General features: G+C 37.6%; 2 long non-coding RNA genes across 2 annotated transcripts in view; both read left to right on the top strand.

Annotated features, from left to right (window-relative positions):
* Nucleotides 1–21,042, top strand: part of LOC147363380 (uncharacterized) — a 95,042-nt gene that overhangs the window by 40,289 nt on the left and 33,711 nt on the right. The gene's annotated exons all lie outside the window — the stretch shown is intronic.
* Nucleotides 847–17,514, top strand: LOC147363381 (uncharacterized). The gene is made up of 4 exons (XR_015137026.1): nt 847–1,020; nt 1,972–2,105; nt 9,438–9,535; nt 16,885–17,514. It is a non-coding gene; the product is annotated as an uncharacterized LOC147363381 (long non-coding RNA).

Consider the following 21,042-nt stretch of genomic DNA (forward strand, 5'->3'; position numbering starts at 1 on the left):
GTTGCCGTTTCTTTCTCCAGTAGACCGTGTTTTGTCAGAACTCTTCGGTATGACCTGTCTGTCTTGGGTGGCCCAGCCTGGCATGGCTCCTAGCTTCACTGAGTTACACAAGCCCTTTCACCATGGCAAGGCTGTGATCCATGAAGGGGTGTGTAGTGACTTTGTTTAAGGTGACCAGGGAGATAGTTGGAGAGTCCACACTCAAATGCAAAAGTTAATAAGGTGTGTAAAATATGAAGAAATGTACAAGCCACAACCCCTCTGTTCAGATGACCTACATTATCAGTGGGTAGACAAGGCATAAAAACAGAAGAGGATGTTGCAATATGTATGCTTCATAACACGAGAGGGGAGAGCTCCCGGGGAGCTGCAGGCTGGGGCTGGTGCTTAAAGTAGACGCCCAGCTAGTAGGAGGCTTGAATGGAGAACTCTTTCAAGCAACTAATTTGTCATCCTCCCAAGCTTCATTGTGACCCAGAACCACAGGACAGTGGTTTGTCCAGGTTTAGACAGCTCTCAGAGTTGGTCATCTTAGCATATAGATACTCCCAAGGATGTGAGTCAAGTCCAGTATTAAAATCCTTACACTGTCAGGCTGATTGGACCTGTATGTTTATGAAAAACCAGGAAATAAACCCATTCATTCATTTTACAAGGACACTTAGAGAACCTGCTTTGTATCAGGCACTGTAAATTTAAAGTTGACCGAGACACACGGCCATGTGGTGCCCCAAGGAGAAGTCCTCTGAGAACAGGATAGAATGGAGAGGTGGAAAGGACCGGGGCCCTCCGTGGAACTGCTGAGCCTCTGAATACGCCAATCTTGCAGTTTGCTCTGTGTTTGATCTTATTATAAGGCATTATTAGTCAAGGTTCCTGTTGCTTGGAGCTGAAAATATCCTAATTGATAGGAACAGCATTCTTGAGGAGGCATTTCTACTCCTGACTGGTGTCGCTGGGCGAGTTTATCACATCACTTCAAGATCCCCACTGCCTCTGAGTGAGCCAAGCTATAGAAAGGTACAGAATTAGATGAGAAAGATGAAGATAAGGTTTTCCTTGGGACATTCACTTTCCACCAATCCCTTTCCTATCTCCCAGCTCCTTAGCGCCTCCATTCTTCCTGTCCTACCTTATCCAGCTTAGATACCATTTCCTGCCATTTCAGGATCCCTCTTGCTAGTATCTTAAAACCCCATCCCACCTTGGTTTTACCGTCAGCTATCTCTGTATGTTCATGCTTTCCAACATCAAATACATACTTGGGACTGGTCAGCAATTATACCATGTCTCTCTTGTCAACTGTTCTTCTCACATTCTCCAAGGATAATTTAAATCCTTTACTGTTACAAACTTCCATTTCACTTCTCAATATCTCCTATGTTGCTAAGAAAATTGATGTTGTCATTTGGGAACTCTCTTCAATTCCCATATAAAATCTATAAACTAACATATATTTATAACCACCTGTTGCTTCAGTCTACACATTTTTATAGATGAGATGCTCACTTTTCTTTCTAAAAGCCATTCTTTCTACCTGGCTTGGGTCTCATCCCTTGCACCAATCAACCATTTCTCATTTTTAAGTCTCTCCCATCCTAAAAAAAATATCCTCTCTTGATCCCATGGCCTTTCCCAGCTATCACCCTATTTGTTAATCTCTCTACACAGTCAGACTTCTTGAAAGAGTTGTCTATATTTGCTATAAGGCTGTTGGGATTTTGATTGGAATTGTATTAACTCTATAGATCAATATTGGGAGAAATGATGACATCTTTAAAATATTGTCTTCCTATCCGTGAACATTGTAAAGTCTTTCATTTGTTTTCATCTTTACTTTTTGTCAGTAATGTTTTATGTTATTGTATGTGAAGGTCTTGCAGAACTTCTGTTAGATTAAGTCCTAGTTATTTGATACGTCTTTTTGCTATTATAAGTGATTAAAAAAAATTTTTTTTATTTGGCTGTGAGGGGTCTAAGTAGCAGCATGCGAGATCTTCAGCTGAAGCATGTGGGATTTAACTCCCTGACAAGGGATTGAACCTGGGCCCCCTGCACTGGGAACACAGAATCTTAGCCATTGGACTACGGGGGAAGTTCTAATGGTATTTTTTTTTTTCAATTTTAATTTTCTGTTTCTTGCTTGTATATAGAAATGTAATAAAAATTGTTTATTAAACTTGTAGCAGCAGTCTTGCCTAATTCACTTATTAATTGTAATTATATGTCTGTATATTTTCACGTACAGGGTTTATATCATCTACGTGCTCAGTTGCTTCAGTCGTGTCCGACTCTTTGTGACCCATGGACTGTAGTGCACCAGGCTCCCCTGTCCATGGGATTCTCCAGGCAAGAACACTGGAGTGGGTTGCCATGCCCTCCTCCAGGGGATCTTCCTGACCCAGGGACTGAACCTGCATCTCCTTTATTCCAGGTGGATTCTTTACCGCTGAGCCACCAGGGAAGCCCTATATCATCCTCAAATAACATGTACTTCTTGCTTTCCAGTTCTGACTGGCTTATGTACTTGTTGAGTACCTCCAATACTATAATGGATACAAGTAGCAATAATGTGAAAACTTGTCTCATTTCTGGTGTTAGAGGGAAAGCGTTAAATGTTTCCCTATTAATTATAGTGTTTGCTATAGATTTTTATTTTTAGTTTTTTCAGATAACCTCTCTCAGATTAGAGAAGTTCTCTTCTATTCTTGGTCACTTAGAAGGTGTTTTTTTTTTTTTTTTTTTTCAATCATGTAGAAATTGATGTTAAATTTTATCAAATACTTTTTCATGATAGTATCTATGGTTATAGTCATATTATTTTTCTCCTTTTATGTTATTAAAGTGACAAATTATATTAATCAACTTCATAGTCCTGAAACAAAATCAATTTGCTTATAATTTATCTTTTTGTATACCACTGGATTCTAGATTCAGTTTACTAATATATATTTTTAAAGTTTTGGTTATTTGTATTTTTGGCTGTGCTGGGTCTTTGATGCCAGTGGGCTTTCTCAAGTTGTGCGAGCAGGGGCTACTTTCTGGTTGCAGCGTGCAGGCTTCTCGTTGCCTGGCTTCTCTTTATTATGAAGCACAGGCTCTACAGTACACAGGCTTCAGGAGTTGTGGCACACGGAATCAGTAGTTGTGGTGGACAGGGTTAGTTGCCCCACAGCATGAGGAATCTTTCTGGACCAGGGATTGGGCCCCTGCATTGGGCAGGCGGCCTGTTCACCACTGGACCACCAGGGAACGCTGCTAATACTTTATATAGGAAATTTTCATCTATGTTCATAGTGAGATTGGCCTATCATTTTCCTTCCTTAAAACATCCAAAATGTCAGGTTTTGGTATCAAGGTGATGCTGATCTTATAGAATCAGTTTTGAAGCTTGCCCTCTCTTTTGGGTCTATGAAAGAGTTTGTATACATCTTCATTAAATGTTTGGTAGAATTCACTTGTAAGCATTTAGGCTTATAATTTCCTTGTGAGGTGATTTATAGATTATATTTCTTTAATAGTAAAATGACTCATTAGATTTTCTATTTTGTTTTTTGGTCAGTTTTGATGTCAGTTTTTTCAGTTTCCTATTTTTCTAGGAATTTGTCCATTTCATCCAGATCTTCAAATTTCTTGGTTTAAGTTGTTCAGAGTATCTTTTATAATTTTTACAGTACATACAAAATCAGTGATGATGCTCCCCTTTTAATGCCCCCTTTTTATTCATAATATTAGGTATTTGAAGTTTCTTTTTTTACTTCAGTAATGTCACCAGGATTTATCAGTTTTATTAGTATTTTCAAAGACTCAGCTTTTGGTTATATTTATCTTTTCTGTTGCAAATACCCATCCCAAGCATTTGTGGAGTCTAGGGCAAGAGTACAAATGAAGGCTTACATTGCAAATGTTTACAATATATATTTAAAATAACACCATATATTGCCCCTTAACAAGTAAAACTGTACAACAATAAAATTGAAAACTATGTGAAAGCTGTGGTTTTTAGGGTTTGAGTTGGTAAAAGATCAAAGACAATTGAATTTAGTTTTTATTAGATGTATCTGGGTGTTCTAATAATGTTTTGATTAAGCATTTTTCTTGTTTTAAATAAAATTAATAATTATGGAGTTATAGGCAAGTATTTCACATAATTGTGTTTGACAGTAATGCCAAATTAGACATCCTTTCTTGAACCTTTATAGTTCTCAATCTTTAAAATTAATTTTAATTGGAGAAGCTTCTCTCTGCTGAGGCAGTAGCAACTGAAATTTTCAATGAGCTACCTATAGCATTAATTAATTTGGAATGAATAATAATTTACATATAAGTACAATTGTAATGGGGTTATTTAACATAACTTGTTACTGCAGAAATATAGTGATGTATTTTTATTTCATTAAATAAATCCTTATAATTATAAACTAAAGCAATATCTGAATCCCTACTGTATGTAAGATCTTCTTTTCTCACACTTTTCAATGCTTAGACTTTACCTAAAAAACCTGAAAGCAGCATTGGTTGCTCATTTTTTAAAAAATTTCTTTCAATCAAGATTATATTTTGAACTATAATTGTCAGAAGATAAATTGTAAAAATTATTTGGGAGCATATTTGTATGTGAATGCTTTCTTCATATTAGTGCAAATAGTTTTATTATTTAGATTTCTCATAACTTATTGGAGTGTCACATTTTTACATATTCTTTTGACTGAAAAATCATTTTCACTACAAATTTTTAAGAGTTTTTAATCCTTTCTTTTTAAAAGTAAAACAGGCAAATGTTGGTCTGCCTGGTTTTTTGGTAAGTTTATCTGCAGTATTAATAGCAAGTAAAAGTTTATGCCAACTAACTGTGGGTTTGCAAATTAAAATCATCTTCCATCAGAGACCACAACGTACTCTTTATTTGAAGGTCTTGTATTGTTTTACTTAACTCACCTAATGTATTTATTATCTTGTCTAAATTAACTATACTTATTCTAAGAACGGGCTTCCCTGGTAGCTCAGCTGGTAAAGAATCCGCCTGCAATGCAGGAGACCCCGGTTCAATTCCTGGGTTGGAAAGATCCCCTGGAGAAGGGACAGACTACCCACTCCAGTATTCTTGGGCTTTCTTGGTGGCTCAGATAGTAAAGAAACCGTCTGCAATGCACAAGACCTGGATTCAATCCCTGGGTTGGGAAGATCCCCTGGAGGAGAGTATGGCAACCCACTCCAGTATTCTTGCCTGGAGAATCCCCATGGACAGAGGAGCCTGGTGGGCTACAGTCCATAGCGTTGCAAAGAGTTGGGCCTGACCGAGCAACTAAGCACAGAACAGCACCTTCTAAGAATGTTTAGTTTGTGTTTCCATCACATGTCCTGTTGTTACCACGACGTCAAATTTGATCTGTGTTTTATCAAGACTCTCCATGTATAATGCTGTGTATAGTCTTTGGATTTTACCAAAAAGTATCGTTATTTATTGGCACAGTTAGACCTGTTTCTCCTAGAATCAAATTCCAACCATATACTCTATGTTGGCACAAAGAACGCTTCTAGGTGTTAGACCAAAATTCTGGCTTATATGTCTTTTTATTTACCAGTCACACTAGTTCCATTGTCATCGGCTTGCCTCTGACATTCTTTTAAATAAGTTCCTTCATTGAAAGCAATTTCTGTAGTTCTTTCCCCTGAGGCAAAATCTATACTTTTCATGACAGGTGAAAACTCATTCCTGGTTTCTTTCTTCTGTTAGCTCAACTGTATAAATTAAAGATTGTTAAATGTAACTTTTGTGTTTGTTATAGTCTAGTTGAATAAAGTAAGCCTCAGTTTTATTATATGCATTTATTTTATGTATAAAAACTTTATTAACATAATCATCATCTTATTTTGATTTCTTCATCTTAGACAGTGATCGTTTCTTTTAAAAATCTCTCATATATCTTGTCACTCTAGTTCAGTTCATTTCAGTCACTCAGTTGTGTCCGACTCTCTGTGACCCCATGAACTGTAGCATGCCGGGCCTCCGTGTCCATCACCAACTCCCAGAGTCCACCCAAACCCATGTCCATTGAGTTGGTGATGCCATCCAATCGTCTCATCCTATAAAATCCCCTTCTCCTGCCCTCAATCTTTCCCAGCATCAGGGTCTTTTCAAATGAGTCAGCTCTTCACGTCAGGTGGCCAAAGTATTGGAGTTGCAGCTTCAAAATCAATCCTACCAATGAACACCCAGGACTGATCTCCTTTAGGATGGACAGGTTGGATCTCCTTGCAGTCCAAGGGACTCTCAGAGTCTTCTCCAACACCACAGTTCAAAGCATCAATCCTTCGGTGCTCAGCTTTCTTTATAGTCCAACTCTCACATCCATACATGACCACTGGAAAAACCATAACCTTGACTAGATGGACCTTTGTTGCCAAAGTAATGTCTCTGCTTTTGAATATGCTATCTAGGTTGGTCATAACTTTCCTTCCAAGGAGTAAGCATCTTTTAATTTCATGGCTTCAATCACCATCTGCAGTGATTTTGGAGCCCCCCAAAATAAAGTCAGCCACTGTTTCCACTGTTTCCCCATCTATTTCCCATGAAGTGATGGGACCGGATGCCATGGTCTTAGTTTTCTGAATGTTGAGCTTTAAGCCAACTTTTTCACTCTCCTCTTTCACTTTCATCAAGAGGCTCTTTAGTTCTTCTTCACTTTCTGCCATAAGAGTGGTATCATCTGCATATCTGAGGTTATTGATATTTCTCCCAGCCATCTTGATTCCAGCTTGTGCTTCCTCCAGCCTAGCGTTTCTCATGATGTACTCTGCACTTAAGTTAAATAAGCAGGGTGACAATATACAGCCTTGACATACTTACTTTCCTATTTGGAACCAGTCTGTTGTTCCATGTCCAGTTCTGACTCTTGCTTCCTGACCTGCATACAGGTTTCTCAAGAGGCAGGTCAGGTGGTCTGGTATTCCCATCTCTTTCAGAATTTTCCACAGTTTATTGTGACCCACATAGTCAAAGGCTTTGGCATAGTCGATAAAGCAGAAATAGATGTTTTTCTGGACCTCTCTTGCCTTTTTGATGATCCAGCGGATGTTGGCAATTTGATCTCTGGTTCCTTTGCTTTTTCTAAAACCAGCTTGAACATGTGGAAGTTCATGGTTCACGTATTGCTGAAGCCTGGATTGGAGAATTTTGAGCATTACTTTACTAGCATGTGAGATGAGTGCAATTGTGCAGTAGTTTGAGCATTCTTTGGCATTGCCTTTTTTAGGGACTGGAATGAAAGCTGACCTTTTCCAGTCCTGTGGCCACTGCTTTGTTTTCCAAATTTGTTGGCATATTGAGTGCAACACTTTCACAGCATCAGCTTTCAGGATTTGCAATAGCTCAACTGGAATTCCATCACCTCCACTAGCTTTGTTCGTAGTGATGCTTCCTAAGGCCCACTTGACTTCACATTCCAAGATGTCTGGCTCTAGGTGAGTGATCACACCATCGTGATTATCTGGGTTGTGAAGATCTTTTTTGTTCTTCTGTGTATTCTTGCCACCGCTTCTTAATATCTTCTGTCTCTGTTAGGTCCATACCATTTCTGTCCTTTATTGAACCCATCTTTGCATGAAAAGTTGCCTTGGTATCTCTAATTTTCTTGAAGAGATCTCTAGTCTTGCCCATTCTATTGTTTTCCTCTATTTCTTTGCATTGATTGCTGAGGAAGGCTTTCTTTTCTCTCCTTGCTATTCTTTGGAACTCTGCAAAGGGTATATCTTTCCTTTTCTCCTTTGCTTTTCGCTTCTCTTCTTTTCACAGCTATTTGTAAGGCCTCCTCAGACAGCGATTTTGCTTTTTTGAATTTGTTTTTCTTGGGGATGGTCTTGAATCCTGTCTCCTGTACAGTGTCATGAACCTCCAGCATAGTTCATCAGGCACTCTATCAGATCTAGTCCCTTAAATCTATTTCTCACTTCCACTGTATAGTCATATGAGATTTGATTTAGGTCACACCTGAATGGTCTAGTGGTTTTCTCCACTTTCTTCAATTTCAGTCTGAATTTGGCAATAAGGAGTTCATGATCTGAGCCACAGTCAGCTCCCAGTCTTGTTTTTGCTGACTGTATAGAGCTTCTCCATCTTTGGCTGCAAAGAATATAATCAATCTGATTTCGGTGTTGACCATCTGGAGATGTCCATGTGTAGAGTCTTCTCTTGTGTTGTTGGAAGAGGGTGTTTGCTATGACCAGTGCATTCTCTTGGCAGAACTCTATTAGCCTTTGCCCTGCGTCATTCCATATTCCAAGGCCAAATTTGCCTGTTACTGTAGGTGTTTCTTGACTTCCTACTTTTGCATTCCAGTCCCCTATAATGAAAAGGACATCTTTTTTGGGTGTTAGTTCTAGAAGGTCTTGTAGGTCTTCATAGAAATGTTCAACTTCAGCTTCTTCAGCATTACTGATCGGGGCATAGACTTGGATTACCATGATATTGAATGGTTTGCCTTGTAAATGAACAGAGATCATTCTGTCATTTTTGAGATTGCATCCAAGTATTGCATTTTGGACTCTCTTGTTTACTATGATGGCTATTCCATTTATTCTCAGGGATTCCTGCCCACAGTAGTAGAGATAACAGTCATCTGAGTTAAATTCACCCATTCCAGTCCATCTTAGTTCACTGATTCCTAGAATGTTGATGTTTACTCTTGCCATCTCCTGTTTGACCACTTCCAATTTGCCTTGATTCATGGAGCTAACATTCCAGCTTCCTATAATATTGCTCTGTACAGCGTCGAACCTTGTTTCTATCACCAGTCCCGTCCACAACTGGGTGCTGTTTTTGCTTTGGCTCCATCCCTTCATTCTTTCTGGAGTTATTTCTCCACTGATCAGCAGTAGCATATTGGGCACCTACCTACCTGGGAAGTTCATCTTTCAGTGTCCTATCTTTTTGCCTTTTCATGCTGTTCATGGGGTTCTCAAGGCAAGAATACTGAAGTGGTTTGCCATTCCCTTCTCCAGTGAGTTTCCCTTGTGGCTCAGCTGGTAAAGAATCTGCCTGCAATGTGGGAGACCTGGGTTCAATCCCTGGGTTGGGAAGGTCCCCTGGAGAAGGGAAAAGCTACCCACTCCAGTATTCTGGCCCGGATAATTCCATGGACTATCTCTAAGAGTCACTCTAGTAGCAAGTTTCAAAGTCATTTCTGCTAAACCTAAAAATTTTCCTTAGTTTGTTGTTTATTCAACCTTTTAAAAAGTTTTAGTAATTATACGTATACATTTCGTGTACAAAATAAATTTTATTTTCTATTAACCAAGAACCTAAATCTTTCCAGTCACAAGTACTTTTATAGTCAATCTGACCTTGAATATTGATTGTAAAATGGTAGTTATGTAATTTTTTGTCTGTTTGAAATAATTTTGGTATTAAAAATTAATCTTCTACCATGTTTTTCCAGTGGGAAACTGTAGACCTCAGTTTATATCAGATTGTGCTTTGTGAGAAGTATTCTGTTGCTGTGAGAAGATGAGTACCATTTCCTAGAATCATTGTCCAGTAAGTACAGTAAAGCTATAGAGGGTTCTTCTTTCACAGCTAATATCCCAGATTTATGAATGCAACTTTTTCCCTTTTAATTGGTAAGGCTAGAGTTTAATTTGTTGCTTCTGAGTTGTGAATTCTGATCAGTTCTGATCAGTTCTTTTCATTGTCATTGTTTTGAACAGCAATCAAATCTTTTTTCTGTTGCAAAAGGCTCATCTGATGTGTTTAGATTGTAGATTTGAGAAGAATCATTTTCTTGCTCATTTTTACTATCTTGATAAAAAATGTAAGACTTCATTAAGTAAATTCTAATGTCTTTTTCTCATTCTGTTTTGGATCATTTGACAGATGTTTATTTAGTTTCATTGCTTCTGTTATTTAGAACCTTAAGCAGACCCTCACTTTGACTATTTTTCTATGACTTTTTTCTTTTCAGTTTTTTTTCCTTTCCTGAGTTCTAGTTTTCTATTTTTAGCATGATCTCCACTTCTACACATTCTCAAAGATTTAAAACATGAAAATTTAATGCATTTAAATGAAATATGTGTCCATATATATAAATATAAAATTGAATATATTTTCACCAAAAATTATAGCTAATATTAAAAATTAAAATTACCTTTAATATATGTGTTTAAAAAGTTACTTATTTTTTCTGAACTATGCTAAATTCTTTACTAAAGATAAAAAATAAAATACAGAGAATAATTGAACTATCAATATTTTAAATTTTAAGCAATTTAAAAATTGTTTATTATATTGAAGTATTTTACAGTTTGTTTAGGACACTAAATTTTTATTAATATATGTACATTTCTAATATGTGATGTTGATCTAGTTGCTCAACGGAAAACTCAGAATTACATTTTGTGCATATAGCATCTAGCCCCACATATATACAAATTTGAGAATAATATGAATGGCTTAAAATTGTAAAATGCTCCTAGGCCATTGTGATTACCTATTGTGAAGTCTTTAGTAATTTGTGAGTACTTCCAGAACTGCTAGTCAGAATATAAAAGAAGCAAGAAAATGTACACTCAGTGCTACTGGAAGATAATATTAATAAATTTAATGCAAGAATCCATTGAATTCATCCTGAGAGTTAGGGTTTGACAAGTTAGGGTTTGACAAATTAATTTGTGTTTCCTTTAGCCTAAGTGCTTTGTTACTTAAATCTTCCTTTCACTATAAAGGAGTATGCATCTTTCATATTGGCAGTGGCAAAGCCTATAAATCTTCCTGGTCATCTGATGCGTGGAAGGAATTCTCTGAGAGCCTGAATGATGTTAGTCACGACAGTGGATGTTTAAATTATGCATTGTGTTGGTGCCAAGCAGCAGATCCTAAGTGACAGAAGTGACCATGCACTCTTTAATAAATTGTGTGTGTGTGTGTGTTGGGTGGAAATCTGCTTTTTCTGCATATGGATAGCCAATTGTTACAGCACCAGTTGTTGAAGATATCCTTTCTCGACTAAATTACCTTTGCATTTTTGTCAAAAGTCAACTGACCATATCTGTATGGATCCATTTATGGACTCTTATTTTGTCCCACTGGTCTATTTTTCTATCTTTACACTGTCTTGATTATTAGTACTTTTTTTTTTAATAACTTCTTTATTGCTGTAGCTTAATGATGTCCTGAAATCATCTCATGTAGTTCTTCCAACTTTGTTCCTAGTTTTCAAGATCATTTGTATCACCATTTGATTTTTAGAATCAAATTCTGTAAAAAAAAGCAAGCTGGGATTTTTGGAATTGCATTGACTCTACATACCAATTTGGTAGAAATGGCATCTAACAAACAGTGAGTCTTCTATTTATGAACATATCTGCTTATTTAGGTTTTCTCTATTTTTCTTTCAGCATGTCAACACATTGCTTAGTCTTTAGGGTATAGGTCATAAGCATCTTTTGTCAAATATCTTTCTAAGTATTTCATATTTTTGATGTATTAAAATATTTTAAAAACTTTATAATTATTTATACCTTAATACATAAAAGTATAATACAACTGACTTCTTTCCTACAATCTTGCTAAATTCCTTTGTTACTACTACTAGCTTTTGGGTTGACTTTGAAGGATTTCCGACACAGATAATTATGTCATCTGTGAATAAAGATAGTTTTATGTCCTCCTTTGCACTTTGGAAGCTTTTTTCTATTGTTGTTGTGGTTGTTGTTGCCTTATTACAGTGGCTAAAAGTCTAGTAAAATGTTGATTAGAAGTGGTGAGAACACTGCCTTTTACATTACTTATATTCTTAGGGGGAAAGTATTCAATGTTTTGCTGTTAAAATGTTAGCTGTGATTGCTGTGGCTAGGACTTTCAGAACCATGTTGAATAATAGTGGTGAGAGTGGGCACCCTTGTCTTGTTCCTGATCTTGAAGGAAATGTTTTCCGTTTTCCACCACTGAGAATCCTGTTTGCCGTGGGTTTGTCAAATATAGCCTTTATTATGTTGAGGTAGTTCCATCTTTGCCCACTTTCTGTACAGTTTTTTTTTTTAATCATAAATGTATGTTGAATTTTGTGGAAAGCTTTTCCTGAATCAATTGAGATTATCATATGGTTTTTATCCTTCAGTTTGTTAATATGGTGTATTGTAATGAGTGATTTGCATGTATTGAAGAATCCTTGCACCCCTAGGATAAACTCCACTTGATCATGGTATATGATCCTTTTAATATGTTGGATTCTGTTTGCTAGAATTTTTGTATCTATGTTAATCAGTCATATTGGCCTGTAGTTTTCCTTTTTTGTGTGATATCTTTGTCTGGTTTTGGTATCAGGGTGATGGTGGCCTTGTACAATGAATTTGGGAGTCTTCCTCCCTCTGCAGTTTTTGAAGAGTTTGAGTTTGAGAAGGATAGAAATTAGCTCTTCTCTAAATGTGGGATAAAATTTGCCTGTGAAGCCATCTGGCCCTGGGCTTTTGTTTGTTGGAAGATCTTTTATCACAGTTTTGATTTTAGTGTTTGTGACTGGTTTGTTACTATTTTCAATTTCCTCCTGGTTCAGTCTTGGAAGGTTGTACTTTTCTAAGAATTCGTCCATTTCTTTCAGGTTGTCCACTTTCTTGGCATATAGTTTCTTACAGCAGTATCTTAGGATCCTTTGTATTTCTGTGGTGTCAGTTGTAAGTTCCACTTTTTCATTTCTGATTTTACTGATTTGAGTCCTTTCCCTTTTTTTCTTGATGAGTCTGGCTAAAGGTTTACCAGTTTTCTTTATCTTCTCAGAGAACCAGCTTTTAGTTTCACTGATCTTTGCTATTGTTTTCTTCACTTCTTTTTCATTTATTCCTGCTCTGTTCTTTATGATTTCTTTCCTTTTCACTTTGGAGTTTTGTTGTTGTTGTTCTTCTTCCTCTAATTGCTTTAGGTATAAGGTTGTTGTTGCTAAGTTGCTAAGTCACTTCAGTCGTGTCCGACTCTGTGGGACCCCATAGACGGCAGCCCACCAGGCTGCCCCATCCCTGGGATCCTCCAGGCAAGAACACTGGAGTGGGTTGCCATTGCCTTCTCCAATGCATGAAAGTGAAAAGTGAAAGGGAAGTCACTCAGTCATGTCTGACTCTTCGAGACCCCATGGACTGCAGCCTGCCAGGCTCCTCTGTCCGTGGGATTTTCCAGGCAAGAGTACTGGACTGGGGTGCTATTGCCTTCTCCGAGGTGTAAGGTTATGTTGTTGATTTGAGATTTTTCTTGTTTCTTGAGGTAGGATTGTACTGCACTGTTGGTGGGAATGTAAACTGATAAGCCACTATGGAGAACAGTATGGAGAATTCTTAAGAAATTAGGAATAAAACTACCATATGACCCAGAAATCCCACTGCTGGGCATATACCCTGAAAGTGAAAGTCACTCAGTCATGTCTGACTTTTTGTGACCCCAGTATTCTCCAGGCCAGAATACTGGAGTGGGTAGCCTTTTCCTTCTCCAGGGCATCTTCCCAACGAGGGATCAAACCCAGGTCTCCCACATTGCAGGTGGATTCTTTACCAGCTGAGCCACAAGGGATATACCCTGAGAACCATAATTCAAAAAGACACATGTACACCAATGTTCACTGCAACACTATTAACAATATCCAGGACAGGAAAGCAACCTAAGTCTCTCAACAGATGGATAGATAAAGAAGATGTGGTACATATATACAATGGAATATTACTCAGTCATTGAAAAGGAATGAAACTGGGTCATTTATAGTTGAACCTAGAGTCTGCTATACAGAATGAAGTAAGTGAGAAAGAGAAAAACAAATATCGTATATTAAAGCATATATATAGACTTTAGAAAAAGGATACTTGTGAACCTATTTGCAGGGCAGGAATGGAGATACAGATGTACAGAATGGACTTGTAGAAAGTCCATTGGGGAAATGGCTGGGGAAAGAGAAGGTGGGACGAATTGAGCAAATAGCACTGACATATATACACTACCATGTATAAAACTGATAGCTACTGGGAAGCTATTGTGTAACACAGGGAGCTTAGCTTGGTGTTATGTGATGACCTAGAGGGGTGGAATGAGGGTCGTGGGAGGAAGGTCCAAGAGGGAGAGGAGATACACACACACACACACACACACACACACACTTATAGCTGACTCATGTTGTTGTACAGCAGAAACTAACACTGTAAAGCAATAACATTGTAAAGCAATTGCTAAGATGTTAGCTGTGTTTTTTCTTTTTTCCTTTTTTAAAGATGTAGATGCCCTTTGTCAGTTTAAAGATGATCTCTTCTACTACTGGTTTGCTTAGAGTTTTAAAATCAGGAATGGATGTTTAATTTTACCAAATGCTTTTTGTGTTACTTATATTATGGTTATTCTTTTCAGTGTGTTAAATCAGGCGATTCTTTGGTCATCATATTGTTACCCTTTATATGCACCATTGGACTCAGTTTGCTGAACGTTTTTAAAAGAATGTTTGCATCTTCATTTATGAGCTGCTGCTGCTAAGTTGCTTCAGTCGTGTCCAACTCTGTGCAACCCCATAGAGGGCAGCCCACCAGGCTCCCCTGTCCCTGGGATTCTCCAGGCAAGAACACTGGAGTGGGTTGCCATTTCCTTCTCCAATGCATGAAAGTGAAAAGTGGAAGTGAGGTCGCTCAGTTGTGTCTGACTCTTCGCGATCCCATGGACTGCAGCCTACCAGGCTCCTCCGTCCATGGGATTTTCCAGGCGAGAGTACTGGAGTGGGGTGCCATTGAGATACTGATCTATGATTTTGTTTACTTGAGTATCTATCAGGTTTTGTGTAAGAATAATGCTGGATTCAAATAATAATTTGGGAAGTAGTCCCTTGTCTTCACTTGTTGAGAAATTTGTGTAGAATTGATAGTATTTATTCTTGTGTTTGGCAGAATTCATCAATAAAGCTATTGGAGCTGGGAGCTTCTTTGAAATATATAAAGCTGTACTGGTTATTTATTTCTCTTTGAGTGAGCTCTGTATTTTGTCTTTCAAGGAATTTGTCCACTTCATCTAAGTTTTTGAACTTATTGGCATAAAACTGCTTATGATATTCACTTACTATCTTCTTAATATCTGTAGAATATGTAATGGTATCACCTCTCTCATTCCTGATATTGACAATCCCATCTTCTCTCTTTTACTCCTGATTTATTTGGCTAAGAGCTTACAAACTTTATTGCTGTTCTAAGAACTTGCTTTTGGTTTCATTGGTTTTTCTCTGTTGTTTTCTCTTTTTCTTATTTCATTGATTTCTGCCCTTTTTTTTTTTTCTACTTTATTTGGTTTAATTTTCTCTTTTTTTTTCTTTTGGGTGTGATCACCAAGTTCAGCCATATCCTGTTTCTAATAAAGACGTTTCAGTGCTATGAACTTTTCTTAAAGCACTGTTCACTGCACTCATAAACACTGATATATCCCAATCAGTGGTTTGATATTTTGTGTTTTCATTTTCTTCAGTTAAAAATGCTACATTTCCTTCTTAATTTCTTCTTGGATCCATGTTTCTGAATATTGGGGAATTTTCTAAATATTTTTCTGTTATTCTTTTCTGACATAATTCCACTGTAGTCAGAAAACATACTTTATATTCCTTGAAGCCATTTAATATTCAGACTGGTCTTAAATAGCCTAGAATATGTTCTTAGTGAATATTCTATATGCATCTTAGAATAAATAGTATTTCTGTTCTGCTATTGTTGAATGAACTGTTCTATAAACATCAGTTATGGTTACTGTTTTGTCAAGTTTCTTGAAAGTGTTTTTCAAATATTCTGTGTCACTGTTCTTGTTCTATCAATTATTGAGAAAAGGGTGCTGATATTTCTGACTATAATTTGGATTTTTATATTTACTCTTATACTTTATGAATTTTTACTTTATGTATTTTGACTCTGTTATTAGCTCTATATACATTTAGGATCATGTCCTCTTGATAAACTGACTCCTTTCTTATTATGAAATATCCCTGTTTATCCTTGGTATTATTCTTTCCTGTGGTTATTGTTAGCATGGTATACATATCCTTTTATTTTAAACCTATTATTGTCTTTATACATAAAGTGAATTTCTTGCAGGTTGGATATAGTTAGACCTTGCTTCTTTATCCAGTCTGACATTTTCAGTCATTTAATTGGAAATTTTAGACATTTACTTTTAAAAATAATTTTTATTGGACTATAGTTTATTTACAATGTTGTGTCAGTTCGGGTGTACAGCAAAATGACTCTGATATTCATGTGTCTACTCTTTTTTAGAGTCTTTCCCCAATAGGCCATTACAGAGTATTGAGTAGAGTTCCCTGTTTTTTTTACAGCAGGTCCTTATTATATATATCTTTATATGGTAGTGTGCATGTGTTAATCCCAGTCTTCCAGTTTATCCCTCTCCCACATTTATGCCCATGGTAACCACAAGTTTAGTTTCTACATCTGTAACTCTATTTCTGTTTTGTAGATAAGTTCATTTGCAGCCTTTTTTTTTTTTAGAGTCCACGTAAAAGTGATATCATATGATGATTTTCTCTCTCTGTATGACTTGCTTCACTCAGTAGGACAGTCTCTGGGTCCATCCGTGTTGCTGCAAATGGCATTATTTATCCTTTTTTATGGCTGAGTAACATTCCATTGTATAATATGCACAGTATTTTCTTTATCCATTCCTCTGTTGATCAACATTTAGGTTGCTTCCATGTCTTTGGTATTGTAAATAGTGCTGCAATGAATATTAGGGTGCATGTATCTTTCAATTTATGGTTCTCTTTGTGTGTGTGTGTGTGTGTATATATATACATCCAGATATATATATATATATATATATATATGGATATATGGGCTTCTCAGGTGGCTTGGTGATAAAGAATCTGCTTGCCAATGCAGGAGACACAGGAGACACGAGTTTGATCCCCTAGATCTAGAAGATTCCCTGGAGTAGGAAATGACAACTCATTCCAGTATTCTTGCCTGGAAAATTCCATGGACAGAGGAGTCTTGCAGGCTACAGTCTCCATGGGGTTGCAAAGAGTCAGACATCACTGAGCATGCTGGATATATGCCCAGAAGTGGGATTACTGGATCATATGTAGACCATTTACTTTTAATGTTATTAATAATATGGTTTGGCTCTCTTGTTATTTATCTTTGCTCCATTTGTTCTGTCTTCCTTTTCCTCCTTGTCTACCATCTTTTAGATTTATTGCTTATTTTTTATTCTGTTTTCTTTGTTAGATTATAGTTATAATTTTTTTATTTTGTGGTTTTAAGGTTTATAGTGTATATATATACCTATTACAGTATGCCTTCAAGTTATATTACACTGCTTTATGGATAGTATAAAAAACTTACCACATTTACATTTCCCTCCTCCTGACCTTTGTACTATTGTTATACATTTTAATTCTACGTGTGTTGTAAACCTCATAACACATTGTTGTTACTTTTGTTTTAATTTTTATTTATGTTTTAGAGACTCTAAATCTAAGAAAATAAAATTTTAAATGTTTACTTACATATTACTCCTTTCTTTATTTCTCTATTTGGTATCATTTTTCTTCTGCCTAAAATACTTCCTTTAACATTTTTTTCATAATGAAGATTTACTGCTCAATAATTATTTCAGCTGTTATATTTCTGAAAAAGTCTTTTGTGTGTGTGTTGGTTTTTAAAAGGTTTTTGTTGGGTCTAGATTGCTAGGTTGATCTTTTTTTTTCCCCGTCAGTATTGTAAAGATTTTAGTCCACTGATTTCTAGCTGCCATTGTTTCTGATGAAACTTCTGCGTGGTCTCTATCTTTGTTTGTGTTTATATAGTGTGTCTGTTTTTTGTCTGCCTGATTTTCAGATGTTCTCTTTATTGCTGGCCTTAAGTAATTTAATTATGATATTCTTGGTGTAGGGTTCTTCATTTTTCTTTCGCTTGGGGTTTGTGGAGTCTGAATCTCTGGGTTTGTGGTTTGCATTGTTTTGGGAGAGCTTTGGCCATTGTTTTTTCAAATAGTATTTCTGAGCTCCCTCTGCCTCTCCAGTTGTGTGTTTTATTCACTCAGTTCACTGAGCCTCTGTGTCTTTGTTTTCTCCCAGTCTTTTCTTCTGTTTCATTTTGGGTACTTTCTGTTGCTCTGTCTTTAAGTTCACAAATCTTTTCTTTGGCAATGTGTAGTTTTTTCTGTTAAGTCTATCCAGTGTTTATTTTTATTTCAGACTTTGAATTTTTCATGTTTCGAGTTTGATTTTTTTTTACATTTTCCATGTCTCTACTTATCATACCCAATCTTTCCTCTACCTTCTTGGACATATGATATATAGTTATACTAACTATGTTAATGTTTTTGTCTACTAACTTTAATTTTTGTTATAGTCATATGTTTTTACTGATATTTCCCCCTGTATGAGTCATACTTTGCTGTTTCTTTGCATACCTGCTGATTTTTTTTAATTGGATCTCAGGCATTATGAATTTTGCTTTATGGGTGCTGGATATTCTTGTATTCCAACAAGTATTCTTGAATATTGGACTGGAATGTAATTAAACTATTTGGAAAGAGTTCAATACCACTTATGCTTGCTTTGAGTTAGGTGGCAATATCATAACCTCTAGTCTAGGCTAGACTAAACTAATGTACATTACTGAGGCAATACCCTTCTGAGTGGGGCTTCCCTGGTGGCGCAGCGGTAAAGAGTTTGCCTGCCAATGCAGGAGACTTAGGTTCGATTCCTGGGTTGGAAACATCCCTTGGAGAAGAAAATGGCAACCTACTCTAGTATTCTTGCCTGGGAAATCATATGGACAGAGGAGCCTGGTGGGCTACTGTCCATGGGGTCGCAAAAGAGTCAGACATGACTTAGCAACTAAAAAACAAACAAAAACCCTTCTGAGTCTGCTACCTTATATATTGTATTATAAGATTTTTATTCTAGCTGATGGGAATACAAAATACTCTTAGCCCTGTGTAAGCTCAAGTGGGAGAAGGCAATGGCACCCTACTCCAGTACTCTTGCCTGGAAAATCCCATGGACGGAGGAGCCTGGTGGGCTGTAGTCCATGGGGTCGATACGAGTCGGACACGACTGAGCGACTTCACTTTCACTTTTCACTTTCATGCTTTGGAGAAGGAAATGGCAACCCACTCCAGTGTTCTTGCCTGGAGAATCCCAGGGACGGGGGAGTCTGGTGGGCTGCCATCTGTGGGGTCACACAGAGTCAGACACAACTGAAGCGATTGCAGCAGCAGCAGCAGCAAGCTCAAGTGATTATTTTCCCTCTATTTTTTGAGTAGTTCTTTCCTTAGCCTCAGTATGAATGCATGGATTTGTTCCCCGCTGAAGACTCAAGGCGGGACCCTCTGCAGATCTTTGCATGTCTCCCCAGCCTCCATATAGCTCTCTCTTCTGCCTTGTGAACTCTACCTGTTTTAGGCTTCCCAGATTCCCAGCTCTGTCTCCTCAGATTCTCAGAAAGTCTACCAGACTCTGCCTGGGTTTCCCACCCCACTCTGTGGCTTGAAAATGCGCTTTAGGCAGTAAGCTGGGTCAATAATGGGATTCACTTTGTTTCCTGTCTCCCAGGGATCCCTGCCCTGCACTGTCTGGTATCCAGTGTCTAAAAATTGTTGTTGTTGTTTTTGCCCAGTTTTTTTTTGTTGTTGTTGTGGAAGTTGGGAGAGTATATTTAGTTTGTATTACTCCATCTTGGCCAGAAACAGCTCAACTGGATTTTGAGGCCTCAAAAACACTAACCACACTCTTTTGAACTCAGTGGATATTGCCTTTCTACTTTTACAGTGAACTGTCCCAAACTTAGCCCAATACTCTAAATGACACATGGTAATTTGAGCTAAAGCCTGTTTTATTTATTTATTTGGCCCCACCATGTGGCATGGATCTTAGTTCCCTGATCAGGGATTGCACCTGCACCCCTTGCAGTGGCGGCACGGAGTCTTAACCACTGGACTGCCAAGGAAGTCCTAAGCCTCTTTTAAAATCCTCTTTGGTTCTAAAACTGTAGGTACAAAAAATCCAACTGGGCTTCTTAATATGCCTTTATTCATTCAGTGTTGATTTATTGCCTACTGTGAGGCAGGCCGTGTTCTAGGTACTGGGAATACAGCAGTGAACAAGTCATATGAGACTTCTCGCCTTTCTGAAACTACATTCTAGTGAAAGAGTGACAGATTTAATCATGTGTTGTGTGTTAGTGGCTCAGTTGTGTCTTACTCGTTGCAGCCCCGTGGACTGGAGCCTGCCAGGCTTCTCTGTCCAGGAAACTCTCCACGCGAGTCATCTCAGGGCTGCTCCAGGAAACTCTCCACGCAAGTCATCTCAGGGCTGCTCCAGGAAACTCTCCACGCGAGTCATCTCAGGGCTGCTCCGGTCTCTCCTTTCTGTATGTCTCTGCAGGCGGTTCTCTCTGGTGCTGCTGTGTCCCTGTTAGAAACTGCAACTCTCGACCTCGGCTCATACAAACCAGCTGACTGAGCATCGCTCCTAAAACAAATGTCAGTTTTTTGTGCAGTGAATTATAAACTGGGGCTCCTCTGTTCAACGTTTTACAACGGATGCAGGCAGGTGGCAGGTATAGCTTTTTCATTTTAGACCTCGATTACCACACCTTGTGGGGAGGTCAGTTCAGAATGTTTAAAAAAAAAAAAAAAGGGCTGTTGGCATTTGATTCTGGACAGAAATCAGTTATGGGATTGGGCTGAGCTGCTAGCCATGACTGAAAAAAGATCCGTCTGAGTTATTGAGCTGGCAACTTTAAAGCTATTGGACCTGTGCTATATTAGCTTTCTTTTTTCTTTTTTTGGTTGTTTACTTAAAAATTTTTTTTTAATTAATTAACTTTAATTGAAGGCTAATTACTTTACAATATTGTGGTGGTTTTTGCCATACATTGACATGAATCAGCCATGGGTGTACATGTATATCCCCCTCCTGAACTCCCTCCCACCTCCTTCCCCATCCCACCCCTCTGGGTTGTCCCAGTGCACTGGCTTTGAGTCCCCTGTTTCATGCCTTGAACTCGGACTAGTCATCTATTTCA

The sequence above is a fragment of the Bos grunniens genome, chromosome 11 (assembly GCF_055505025.1).
Source record: "Bos grunniens cultivar Pamir isolate PY7600 chromosome 11, Bosgru_T2T1.0, whole genome shotgun sequence".
NCBI lineage: Eukaryota > Metazoa > Chordata > Mammalia > Artiodactyla > Bovidae > Bos > Bos grunniens.